Genomic DNA, 14,147 nt, shown 5'->3' with positions numbered 1-14,147 from the left:
CTGCCCGACGGCCGATATGGGAGGGGGGGGTTGCGGGGGCAGTACATGCTAATATGGACGAGATTGTCCATATTGGCCTGCGTGCGTAAGTTACGGGGCACCAACGATGAGCGTGCACGGGGCCGCGCATCATTAGTCGTTGATGCCTGCACACTGAACGATATGAACGAGTCTCATTCATTAATGAACGAGAACATTGGGTCTGGGATGCGGGACCCCATCATGTTGGCCTGTGCCAACATGATGGGGTCCCGCATCCCAGACCCATACCTAGTGCTAGGGACCCCCACTGACAGAGACACCTTGCCGTTCAGCCTGGGGGCTTAACCCTATATCTGCAGATATATGCAACCAAGATCTCTGTATTATCTGATTATTATGTAGTGTTATTTTTCACTCAGTGTGTATTAGGGATAGCAAAAAATGTTTTCTTACTCAGAATTACCCTTCCCTTTTAGCGGAATCCGGTCTCTAGGTCGAAAGTAACTATGTCGACCACTATTGGTCAACAGGGTCTCTAGGTCGACATGTTCTAGGTCGACATGAGTTTTTCACAATTTTTTTCTTTTTTTTGACCTTTTTCATACTTATCAATCCACGTGGACTATGATTGGGAATAGTAACCTTGCCTGAAGCATGGCGAGCAAAGAGAGCCATGCCAGGGGACACGGTGCACTAAGTGGGGTTCCCGGTCACTGTACAGAGAAAACAACACCAAAAAAACATAAAAAACTCATGTCGACCTACACCATGTGGAACACCCTGGTAAAACCTGAATGTAGCCCTTTGCTAAGTCCCCTGTGTGGGCAATGAGTTGTAATAGGATAAGGTTATAATGTTAAGAAATGTGCCCTGTGTAGATAGGGATAAAAGAAAATTCATATAATTACACATAGCCTCTCATAGGAGGATATTGGCATATTTCATATAAATACTTTCACAGAAAGAGATAATTGTGAACAAATGCCCCTCACAGAGGGGAGTTGGTACTGTCAGCCTGAATTTGGGTCTACTGGACTGCCACACTGCCTACCAAGGAAGGGGGTGCTGGCACGAGGCTATTAGCGGAGCAACTTCTGGCGGGACAGATCCAGGGCCCTGGCGGAGAAGTTATAAAGGAGAGGAGAGGAGAACCGTTGGTGTTCTGAGGAGACGGAGATCGGGGCCGGAGCTGCGCGGTGAGAGCAGCACGGCCGCTGAAAAAGACACAGAGATCTGGTCAGTGACGGACAGCGGAGGAAGTCGTGAAATGACCCTGTTGGCGGCTCCGGTGTTCCCTAGCCGTGTGGCGGAGTCCTGGTCCAGTTGAAGTGCGGACGGCGGCGGTGGACGAGGAGACCTGCTGGAGCTGGAGGGTGAGGAAGCTCGGCCGAGTGACGCCCTCCGGGAGATGGCTGAGGCTGGCTGAACCAACCCGATCGGAGCTGGGCGGCGACCGGATCAGTGAGTGACACTAGCGGGGAGTAGAGGAGGCGGCTCCGGCTATCTGAGGAGGCGGCTCCGGCTATCCCTTATAAGGTTAGAGGTGGGCCCGAATAGTTATCAACACAGAGCGGCCTCACACTGAAGGGAAAATAGCCCAGTGTTACAGTAGCAACTATTCAACTGCCACAGAGCGGCCCTGTACTGAAGGGAGAATAGCCCAGTGTCACATTAGAGACTGTTCAATTGCAGCTTCCCAATAAAAGGGATTTATTATAAGAGTGCACAATCTTGCATTTGTCCTATCTACAAGTGAAAGCTTATTTCTTAAAGTGGCAGTCAGTACTAAAAGAGACAGTATTAATTCCTGTTAAGCAATGTAGCCCCTTAAAATATGTGCTTATGAGGAGATATAGTAGAGTATAGATTCTCTGAATACTAGATTAAAAATATAATAAATATCCACTGACTGTGTAAATAGATGAAATATATTTAATATGTATATTGTAACCCCTGAACTGTTTATAAAGGAGGGTGGATGGTGGCTAATAAATACAGTATAAAGTGGACTATTAGAATTGTTAACAGGACACATTGGCATGAGAAGGGCTAGAGAGACTTTTCCAGAAGCCCCTCGTGCCGGGTAGTGGGTGCCCGGATAAGGAGAGCCGTTGTGAGGGGCACGAGGAAGGAGCAGCGTCTGACGAGCGGACTGAGAGAGTCGGACGGAAGAGAAAAAGGAACTGGAGAGAGCTGACTGCTGGGAACAGGTGACCCGTGAGGAGAACGTGTCCCGACCCCGACGAAAAATGCATAGAGGGACTAGCACTGGAGGAAGGAGTATCTAACGGGGTGAGGCAGCGGGAGGAAACCCCCACGGCGGAGACCCAAAGTAGAGCTGCAGGCGGAGCGATGCGTGCGGTAAGGGCTTCCCTGACGCACATTGGCCCTCATTCCGAGTTGTTCGCTCGGTAAATTTCATCGCATCGCAGCGATTTTCCGCTTAGTGCGCATGCGCAATGTTCGCACTGCGACTGCGCCAAGTAAATCTGCTATGCACTTAGTAATTTTACTCACGGCTTTTTCATCGTTCTGGCGATCGTAATGTGATTGACAGGAAATGGGTGTTTCGGGGCGGAAACAGGCCGTTTTATGGGCGTGTGGGAAAAAACGCTACCGTTTCCGGAAAAAACGCAGGAGTGGCCGGAGAAACGGGGGAGTGTCTGGGCGAACGCTGGGAGTGTTTGTGACGTCAAACCAGGAACGACAAGCACTGAACTGATCGCAGATGCCGAGTAAGTCTGAAGCTACTCTGAAACTGCTAAGTAGTTTGTAATCGCAATATTGCGATTACATCGTTCGCAATTTTAAGAAGCTAAGATTCACTCCCAGTAGGCGGCGGCTTAGCGTGTGTAACTCTGCTAAAATCGCCTTGCGAGCGATCAACTCGGAATGAGGGCCATTATACAGAGAGAGGGCGGGGAATAAGAGGCATCTCTATCGGCATAGTAAGAATAAATACATACCGGAGCTTACCTCACTGATTGACTAGCAGGTATATATATATATATATATATATTCCAAGAAGAGGTATAACACATAGTTCCGATAAAGTCCGCAGTGGAGGCTGAAGTATAGCAGTCAGTCATATTAGGGGGAGTGACTATTGATGTGAGCAGCCATATATTGACCCTGGCACTGATATGGGGGAGGAGAGCCCGCAAGGAGTGACAGCAGGTGATAATTGAGGGAAAAGATATCCCAGAAAGTGACTACGGTTCCCAAGTCTTATATGGGAAAACCTGGTGTGACACTGTATCTATGGCTCAGGATAAAGCAAGGGAGTGAGTGGAGCTGGTATAAGGGACAGAGCATACCCCTATAAAAACTCCTGACCCGCTCATATACAGGCATTCTACCAAGGTGAAATCTAACCAAAAGCTGAGGGACAGATATATATTTTACATTGAGGATATATTGACTCTGACACTAGTTATATTAGTGCCCCTATCGCTGGACCAGTGTTGGGGTCTGTAACAGAAGGGTCAAAATATAGAGACCATTCGTATATATGGACTATTAAACATCGGGGGCGAGAGTAAAGATTGCGAAAAAGAAAGAAGAACCTTCTTTGTATGGGGACAGCTCCTAGTGACAAAGGATATTCCAGAGGTCATAAATGCAGATGGACTACAATATTGGTAACCTTCTTAGTGGACTAACAACTACATAATTACAACCCTTCTAGGGAAGCTCAACCTGCATCCACTAGGACCCTAGTAGTCTACTAGCATCGGAGGTAGATAATATTTTCCTGAGGAAATTGGAAAGTTGAGGTGTCAATACAGATAACCCATTCCTTATGAATAGAACAAGGATCGGGTTCACCTTACTTCAACGACGGCATATGTAATTCAGAAGGTATCTTGGGCCCCGACTGTGCACCAACAATCACCACAGGGTATACCCTATCAGTGAAAGGTACTGTAGACTGCAGTGGGTAACTTAAGGTTAAAGTAGAACTATTAATAACCTAGCATTATAACACCCAGTCATAACCAGTTTTTGTGTATTGCATGCAAGGTAATATTTTATGTATAGGGAAATTCTATGGTATAGCCTAGTCTAATTGTATTTATTGCCTCAGTTAAGATAATAATCTATACTGTACAGAGGATTTATGTGACACTGATTGAAATTCCTGTGAATAAAAAGTAGTTATGTATGAAGTCAGTTCGATTTAATAAATACTTACCGGTGAAGTGGAGATAGTCCAGAGTAAACGAACGAACGGCAACTGAAAGACACAAGGCGACAAACAGGTAAACAAACAATTCTATCAATCCACCCTTTTTATACAGTATATATATCCGTACTGGTAAAGGCTTTCCCAAGCAAGCCAGGGGTGGCATAAAGACTGCTTGGGTGGAGGCACACTGTAAGATTGAAATAGTAACCCCGTTAGTGCATTATTAGAGTGCAAGGGAGGGTTACAGCAACAAAAGTTAAATAGAGAAAGCTACTGTTTTAGTTGGATCTGGAAACACACTTGCCTCAGACACGGCATAGACACAGCGAATAAGAGTAATACCGGCAGCTCACTTTGTCAATTTGAAAGATTGATTTAGACACAGAAACTCCCTCAGTAAGCTATAGTAATTAAAGAAGAGAAGAGGCAATTGATATTTCACTCTCAGGCACACTCAAGGAATCTTAGCACAGTACAGTGTCACAGAACTTAATGCGGATAACTAGAGGCCGTCATATGCAAATAACTTAAGGATATAGTACAGCTAGCCAACGATTAACACCCATCTGTATTTATACCGATTTGAGCAACATTGAGACTCACTGAATCCGATTATATTGCAGTTAACATCAGGGATCAGAAAGAGTATTTTATTAGGAGTACACATACAGGAGACCACGAGCTTCTATTGAATGTTCTTACGATTAATTCTTCAAAGACTTCATGTGCACCAACGTTATGGCCACCAGTCACTGCGCAGTGTAGACATTAGTGGGAGGTAATAAGGATTAATAAAGCTTCTAGAACGTATATAGTAATAGCTTACAAGCAGTGGCGGAACTAGCAAGCGGTGGGCCCAGGTGCGACAAAATGCTTCCCCCCCCCCCCCCCCCTATCCCATCCAAGTCCACCCCCTCACCCCTTGAGAGGATCTGGTGAGGGGGACCTGCCCAGGGCCAGAGAAATGGATACCTAGCAACAGTGCCGTAACTAGACATTTTAGCACTGTGTGCAAGAAACGGCATCGGAGCCCCACCCCGCATGCAAAACAGGGGCAGTGCGCGCCGTAGGCGCGCGCAAAAATACATAGTGGCGTGGCTTCGCGGGAAGGGGTGTGGCCACAAAATAATACCAATTCATAAAACGGTGCACAGTAGTCTCCATTCTTCAAATTACGCCGCACAGTAGCACCACTACACCAGGTAGAGACCCTTTTACACCTTACAGCGAACAGATTCCTCTTTTTACACATTACGGCAGACAGCGTCCCCTTTTTACACATTACGGCAGACAGCGACCCCTTTTTACACATAACGGCAGACAGCGTGCCCTTGTTACACATAGCGGCAGACAGCGTGCACTTTTTACACATTACGGCAGACAGCGTACCCTTTTTACACATAACGGCAGACAGCGTGCCCTTGTTACACATAGCGGCAGACAGCGTGCACTTTTTACACATTACGGCAGACAGCGTACCCTTTTTACACATAACGGCAGACAGCGTGCCCTTGTTAAACATAGCGGCAGACAGAGTACACTTTTTACACATAACGACAGACAGCGTCCCCCTTTTTACACATTACGGCAGACAGCGTACACTTTTTACACATAACGGCAGACAACGTACACTTTTTACACATAGCGGCAGACAGCGTGCCCTTGTTACACATTACGGCAGACAGCTTGCCCTTGTTACACATTACGGTAGACAGCGTGCCCTTGTTACACATTACGGCAGACAGCGTGCCCTTGTTACACATTACGGCAGGCAGATTCCCCCTTTTTACACGTTGCGGCAGGCAGTCCCCCGTTTTTATACATTGCGGCAGGCTGATTCCCCATTTTTACACATTAGGGCAGACAGATTCTCCCTTTTTACACATAGCGGCAGGCAGATTCCCCATTTTTACACATTACGGCAGACAGATTCTCCCTTTTTACACATAGTGGCAGGCAGATTCCCCATTTTTACACATTAAGGCAGACAGATTCTCCCTTTTTACACATAGCGGCAGGCAGATTCCCCATTTTTACACATTGCAGCAGGCAGTCCCCCCTTTTTACACATTGCGGCAGGCAGTCCTCCATTTTTACACATAGCGGCAGGCAGTCCCCCCTTTTTACACATTGCGGTAGGCAGTCCCCCATTTTTTAACATAGCGGCAGGCAGTCCCAACAAATAAAGAAAGAATGAGAAAGAAAGAAAGAAAGAAAGAGAAAGAAAGAAAGAAAGAAAGAAAGAAAGAAAGAAAGAAAGAAAGAAAGAAAGAGACAGAAAGAAAGTAGAATCATACTTACTCTCTCCGCTGGCTCAGGCTCCTCGTGCAGCTTGACGATTCCCGGGCAGTAGACGAGGTGAAGGAGGGAGCCGCAGCAGCGCTGTGTTATTGGTGGAGGCGCTGCTGCTGCTGCCCCTCTGCTTCACTATAGGCTGTTCTTGGAAGACAGCCTATAGTGAAGCAGAGGGGCAGCAGCAGCAGCGCCTCCACCAGTAACAAAGCGCTGCTGCGGCTCCCTCCTTCACCTCCCTCCTCCTCCTTCCCCCGTCCGTGCCGCTGCTCTTCTCCTCTGTGGGCGGCTGCGGGCAGCGGTTGCCCGCAGCGCACAGCGGCATGTAATGAGTCAGTTTGACTCATTACATGCTTGGGCCCCTGGACAGAGGCGGGCCCCAGTGCAACGCACTGCTTGCCCTGCCGGTAGTTCCGCCTCTGCTTACAAGAGTAATTGCTGGGTATAACACTATTTATGTTTTAGTTGTGAGCAGTAACTGTATGCATTTATTGTGTATGTGATAACCTTAATATTGAGTTCAGTTTGCCACTTCTCATTTCCAAGGCGGAGATTTGCTGGAATCGTCAGTTGCTGTGAAATAAAAGAACTATCTTTACCTGTTTGAGTGTGCGAATATATATACTACTAGGTGCTTCATCGCGCCCTACGGGCGCTCTTCACACCGTCGGAAGGGGCTACGCCCCTTTAATTCCTGCACGCCTTTCTTGGGTTCAATATATGGAGTATTCCCTGCATTCCTAGTTTTGTTAGTGTTTGAATATTGCACAATGAAAGGCCTTCCGATGGTGAAGGGGGCGTAGTCCCTTGCAACAGGAAGGGGTTTGGGGAGTGGGGACCGCGGATGGGGGAGGGGGTATGAAGGCGCTGTGGGTGGGGTAGGAGCAGGGGTGTCGCAGGTGGGGGATGGCAGCTGCAGGGCTGTTGCGGATGGAGGAGGGGTTCCGAAGGCGCTGCAGATGGGGAAGGTGTGGGTGCGGGTGTGCAGTGGATGGGGGAGGTGTCCCGGGGGCGCGGTGGGTGGGGGAGGGGTGGATGCGGGGGTAACGTGGGTGGGGGAGTGGCGGGTGCGGTGCTGTTGCGAATGGTGTAGGCGATGCGGATTGGGAAAGGCCTGCTGCGTGGGTGGGGTAGGGGATCCAAAGGTGCAGCGGGCGGGGGAGAGCCAGATGAGGGGTGTGGCGGATGGGGGAGGGGGTCCGGAGGTGATGTAGGTGGTGGAGGGGCGGGTGGCATAGGGGGTCTGTAGGCGCCGCGGGTGGGTACCGGGGGAGGGGGCAGGGGGGGCGTTGTGTGTGGGGGTGGGGGAGGGGCAGATGCTGGGCTGGATGGGGGAGGGGTTCCAGAGGTACTGCGGGTGGGAAAGGGTGTGGCGGGTGGGTAGGAGGTGTGGAGGCGTTGCGGGTGGGAGAGGGGGAGGTGAAGTGAATGGGGTTAGGGGCCCGGAGGAGGGAGGGTCCGTGTGTGTTGAGGTGTGGGGTCCGTAGGCGCTGTGGGTGGGGGTGCCATGGGTGGTGGAGGGACAGGTGTGTGGATTTGCGGTGGATGGGGGAGGGGTCTGGAGGTGCTGCACGTGGTGGAGGGGTGTGTGCGCGGGTGGGATAGGGGGGGGGTGCAGCGGATGGTGGAGGTGGTCCGGGAGTGTGGGAGAGGTGAGGTGCTGTGGGTGGGGGAGAGGCGGGTGAGGGGCTGTTGCGGATGAGGGAGGGGTTCCGGAGGCGCTGCAGGGTGGAAGGGTGCAGGTGTTGCGGGTGAGGTAGGGGGCCTGGAGGCGCTGCGGGTGGGGGTGCGGTGGATGGGGAGGGGCTGCAGGTGGTGGAGGAGCGGGTGGTGTAGGAGGTCCGGAGGTGCAGTGGGTGGTGGAGGGGTGGGTGCTGATGGTGGGGTAGTGGGTCCGAAGGTGTTGCGGTTGCTGGAGAGGTGGGGGTGTAGGGGATGGGTCAGTGGGTGCAGCGGATGGGGGAGGGGTGAGTGCGGGGGTTCAGCGGATGGGGTCAGGGGATGCAGGAGGGGTGGGGGTGCTGTGGGTGGGGGAGGTGGGGGAGGGGCTGTTGCGGATGGGGGAGGGGTTCCGGAGGCGCTGCTGGTGGAGAAGGGTGCAGGTGTTGTGGGTGAGGTAGGGGGCCTGGAGGCGCTGCTGGTGTGGGAGGGAGGGAGGGGGGTGAGGGTGCGGTGGATCGGGAGGGGCTGTAGGTGGTGGAGGAGCAGGTGGTGTAGGGGGTCCGCAGGTGGAGTGGTTGGTGGTGGGGTGAGTGCTGCGGGTGGGGTAGTGGGACCGAAAGTGTTGCGGTTGCTGGAGGGGTGGGGGTGCAGGGGATGGGTCCGGGGGTGCAGCGGATGGGGGAGGGGCTGCTGCAGATGGGGGAGGGGTTTGGAAGACACTGCGGGTGGGGTAGGGGGTCCGAAGGCGCAGTGGGTGGGGGTGCCACGGGTGGTGGAGGGGCAGGTGCGGGGGTTTGCGGGGGATGGGGAGGGGTCCAGGGGCGCTGCAGGTGGTGGAGGGGCAGATATCAGTGCACATAGTCTCTGTGGTAGTTAGTGAGGGTTGGTGATGGTGTAAGAGGGGTGAAGGCCAGTACACAGACAGGCAGTTAGAGAGCAGGATGAGGGTGACAGGGCATAGTGACGGGGAGTACTTAGCAGATATAGGGGTGGGCTACAGGTGTGATGTCACAGTGTGTGTACCTTTGCTCTCATGTGTGAGGTATGTGAGGTATGTGTGAGGTATGTGTGAGGTAAGGATGTGCGGGTCGTGGTGGCCACTAACCTCCAGGCTGCTGCTGTGAGATGGTGACTGCAGAGGGAGGGAGCTCAGACCCAGCAGCAATGGGTCGTGGTCAGCATTCCTTCCTGGCCCCGTTCCGCCGTACACTGTCCGCCCCGTCTGACGGGCGTCATTCCTCCATCCTGCATGGCAGCGTCAGCTGCTGTGATCGCGGAGCATAGGTAAGCGTCCGGAGCCCTGTGGGCGGGCAGGCATGGTTTTTCCCTGGAGAGGTGCGGCGCGCGTCCTTAGGCTGCAGACGGAGGGAGCTCCGGCCCAGCAGCAATGTTGATTAGTGCGTGTCCCGTCCTGGCGCTGTCCCGCTGCACATGCTCCGCACCGCTTGCCGCCGAGCATGGCTGCCCTTGTGTGTATGCTGCAGATGCTGATCTAGCGGTGCCTGAGCTAGCGCCCTCTCCCTGGGGTGTGGGTGTCAGGCGGCAGGTATGGTGTGTAGGTGGGAGAGGAGCTGCGGGCGGCGACTCGCTGCCTGCAAGTACCCTCCATATCAGCGCTGTTCCCCTCCCTGCAGATAGTGTCAGTGGCCGTGGTGTACTTTTGCTACTGGTGGCCAGGGCCGGTGCTAGGGTGTTCGGCGCCCCCCTGCAAACTATGAATTTTGCGGCCTCCCATATTCCTTTGTTGTGCATCGGGAAAAGTGGTGTGGTCTCACAACTAAGGGGCATGGCCACACAATAGTAGCCCCATTTAAAATTACGCCACAATGTAGCACAATCTTATTCATCTTATACGTAATGCCCCACCCGTAGTAGTAGCGTCCTTATACGTAATGCCCCACCCGTAGTAGTAGCGTCCATATACGTAATGCCCCCCAATAGTAGTAGTGTCCTTATACATAATGCCCCCCCAGTAGTAGTAGCAGTTATATGTAATGCTCCCCAACAGTAATAGTAGCGTCCTTATACATAATGCCCCCCCAGTAGTAGTAGCATCCTTATACATAATGCCCCCCCAGTAGTAGTAGCGTCCTTATACATAATGCCCCCCCAATAGTAGTAGTGTCCTTATACATAATGCCCCCCCAGTAGTAGTAGCAGTTATAGGTAATGCCCCACAACAGTAATAGTAGCATCCTTATACGTAATGCCCCACCCGTAGTAGTAGCGTCCTTATACGTAATGCCCCCCAGTAGTAGTAGCAGTTATATGTAATGCCTCCCAACAGTAATAGTAGCGTCCTTATACGTAATGCCACCCCTGTAGTAGTAGCATCCTTATACATAATGTGCCCCCAGTAGTAGTACCGTCCTTATACATAATGCCCCCCCAGTAGTAGTAGCATCCTTACATGTAATGCCCTCCCAGTAGTAGCGTCCTTATATGTAATGCCCCCCCAGTATTAGTAGCCTCCTTATACGTAATGCCCCCCTATAGTAGTAGCGTCCTTATACGTAATGCCCCCCATAGTAGTAGCGTCCTTATACGTAATGCCCCCCCTATAGTAGTAGCGTCCTTATACGTAATGCCCCCCCTATAGTAGTAGCGTCCTTATACGTAATGCCCCCCCCTATATTAGTAGCGTCCTTGCATGTAATGGCCCCCCCAGCAGTGGCGTCCATAAAGTGCGCACACACAGACATACCTCACACACACACACAATTCACACATATATACAAACACACACACCCCACCATATATACACACACACACACCACTATATACACACACACACACACACACACACACACACACACACACACACACACACACACACACACACACACCCACTATATACACACACGCACACACATTTCTCTCTCACCCTCCACTTACCAAGTCTGGCTGGCCGTCACTGCAATGCTGATTCCACCACTGTTCAGCTGTCTGGTCCCGTGTAGGTCCTCCCCTCTATTCGTGTAGCTCCTCCCCTTCGTGACGCCGTAGCTCCGCCCCTTTTCGGGACCCGCACAGCACACAGCCCGCTGTCACAGGTGATTGGGGGGGGGGGGGGGGGAGGACAGGCACAGCAGCCGGCAGCTAGTGGCCATCCTCACCTCCTATACTGTAAGGTAGGGTCTTGCACCTGACTGCTGCTGGCGCTGGGTATGGGGTAGCTCCCTGCAGCAGATGCAGTTGACTCCGCCCAGCTCTGTGACTCCGCCCAGCGTTACGGGCACAGAGTCACAGACTAAGGCAAATATATAGGAGATTATATGATAGTGTTTCTTTAACTGATAAATATTAGTATCATCATTGGCTAATCTTTATTCTAAATATTTGTTAGCCACAATATCAAGAAATAACGAGAATATATTACACATGTCGACCTAGAGACCCTGTCGACCTAGTTACTGTCGACCTTGCATACCACCTCCCCTTTTAGCACCTTAGTGACATCACAACCTGATTGAGCAGCTTGCCAATAAATGTGCATGTTTAAAATGCTGTAAAGAGCTTTAAACCCAAGTCAGGATCCCGGAGCCAATAGTGTAAAGTCAACATGCTCACTGACTGTACATATACGTAGTGAGTGTCACAGCGATGTAACAGGGTTCCGGAGTGCCTGTCCCAACCTCGTCCCCTTAGTACTTGATATCATGATGTTGTACAGAGGGGACGGGGCTGCCAGCATTGGGATGACTGAGGACCCTCCTAGCAGCTGCACAGACTGCAGTGCAGGGTGCCTGCCTGGATTGTCCAAAGGACAAGGCGGCGGCACTGCAGCAGTAATACTGGCTGTAGGGTGCCGTACCAGGCACCTTGCTGTCCAGAAGATAGGCCGTAGGTCATCGGTGTTGATGCTCCCAGATACCTGCATTCTGTGCAATGGCAATGCTCGCACACCCCTAGTTACGGCCCTGGTGTGACCTCCTGCACCTATCCCAACTCTCAAAAACCTCTCCCATATAGGAGGACCAGCTCAAGCACAAAACACAGCACCTGTCAGTGGCAAATTCTCATTCAGATGATTGTAAGCCCTTTGCTAGTACTGATGACCACGATCATTATTAGTGCATTTGCATCTGCCTCTAGCTGTCAGCAAGTGATATTTATTTCTCGGGATATATGCCTTCGGTGTGTGTACTGTACTCAAGTGAATAGGGGTCTATTCATGAAGCCAGAGGCGGAACTACCGCCAGTGCAACCAGTGCGTTGCACTGGGGCCCGCCTCTGTCCAGGGGCCCAAAGCATGTAATGAGTCAAACTGACTCATTACATGCCGCTGTGCGCTGCGAGCAACCGCTGCCCGCAGCGCACAGCCGCCCAGAGAGGAGAGGAGAGGAGCAGCGGTATGGGGGAAGGAGGAGGAGGGAGGTGGAGGAGGGAGCCGCAGCAGCGCTTTGTTACTGGTTGAGGCGCTGCTGCTGCTGCCCCTCTGCTTCACTATTGGCTGTCTTCTGAGAACAGCCTATAGTGAAGCAGAGGGACAGCAGCAGCAGCAGCGCCTCCACCAATAACACAGCACTGCTGCGGCTCCCTCCTCCACCTCCCTCCTCCTCCTTCTCTCCTGCCCGGGAATCGTGAGTGACCAGAAGCTGCACCGAGGAGCCTGAGCCAGCGGAGAGTGTAAGTATAGTTTTTCTTTCTTTCTTTCTTTCTTTCTTTCTTTCTTTCTTTCTTTCTTTCTTTCTTTCTTTCTTTCTTTCTTTCTTTCTTTCTTTCTTTGGACTGTCTGCCGCAATGTGTAAAAATGGGGAATCTGCCTGCCGCAATGTGTAAAAAGGGGGAATCTGCCTGCCGCAATGTGTAAAAATGGGGAATCTGCTTGCCGCAATGTGTAAAAAGGGGGAATCTGCCTGCCGCAATGTGTAAAAAGGGGGAATCTGCCTGCCGCAATGTGTAAAAATGGGGAATCTGCCTGCCGCAATGTGTAAAAAGGGGGACGCTGTCTGCCGTAATGTGTAACAAGGGCACGCTGTCTGCCATAATGTGTAAAAAGGGCACGCTGTCTGCCGTTATGTGTAAAAAGTGTACGCTGTCTGCCGCTATGTTTAACAAGGGCACGCTATCTGCCGTTATGTGTAAAAAGTTACGCTGTCTGCCGCTATGTGTAACAAGGGCACGCTGTCTGCCGTTATATGTAAAAAGGGGACGCTGTCTGCCGTTATGTGTAAAAAGTGCACGCTGTCTGCCATAATGTGTAAAAAGGGGGACGTTGTCTGCCGTAATGTGTAAAAAGGGGACGCTGTCTGACGTAATGTGTAAAAAGAGGAATCTGGTGTTCTGGTGCTACAGTGCGGCGTAATTTGAATAATGGAGACTACTGTGCACCGTTTTATGAATTGGTATTATTTTGTGGCCACACCCCTTCTCCACGAAGCCACGCCACTATGTATTTTTGCACGCGCCTACGGCGCGCACTGCCCCTGTTTTGCATGCAGGGGTGGGGCTCCGATTCCGTTTCTTGCACACAGTGCTAAAATGTCTAGTTACGGCACTGTTGCTAGGTATCCATTTCTCTGGCCCTGAGCAGGTCCCCCTCACCAGATCCTCTCCAGCATTTTGTTGCACCTGGGCCCACCGCTCGCTAGTTCCGCCACTGCATGAAGCAGTGAAAAGTGTTGAGAAGTGAGCCAGTGGAGAAGTTGAACATGGTAACCAATCACCACTGAAGTAACATTTATAATTGACATATTATACAATAGTACAGAGCAGCTGATTGGTTGTCATGGGCAACTTCTCCACAGGCTCACTTCTTCACTCTTTTCACTGCTTCATGAATAGACCCCTTAGTCGTTTACTCTCCTTAAGGGTACACACTAGCCAATGCAGGAATGCCGGCAATGAACGACTATATCGTTGAGTGATACAGCGTTCAGCGATATAGGGCAGACATACTGGGAGTCATTCCGAGTTGATCGCTCGCTAGCAGTTTTTAGCAGCCGTGCAAACGCTATGCCGCCTCCCACTGGGAGTGTATTTTAGCTTAGCAGAAGTGCGAACAGGTTGTATCGCAGAG

The 14,147-nt window shown here is 51.4% G+C and overlaps 1 long non-coding RNA gene across 1 annotated transcript in view; it reads right to left on the bottom strand.

Annotated features, from left to right (window-relative positions):
- The window catches only part of LOC134968833 (uncharacterized), a 115,698-nt gene that overhangs the window by 8,434 nt on the left and 93,117 nt on the right, over positions 1–14,147 (bottom strand). Inside the window, exon 2 of the long non-coding RNA XR_010189343.1 lies at positions 4,178–4,219. This is a non-coding gene — a long non-coding RNA (uncharacterized LOC134968833). The remainder of the gene's footprint in view (positions 1–4,177; positions 4,220–14,147) is intronic.

Source organism: Pseudophryne corroboree, chromosome 11 (genome assembly GCF_028390025.1).
Source record: "Pseudophryne corroboree isolate aPseCor3 chromosome 11, aPseCor3.hap2, whole genome shotgun sequence".
NCBI lineage: Eukaryota > Metazoa > Chordata > Amphibia > Anura > Myobatrachidae > Pseudophryne > Pseudophryne corroboree.
The sequence above is the reverse complement of the archived record's forward strand: the minus strand, read 5'-3'. Positions and strand labels throughout refer to the sequence as shown.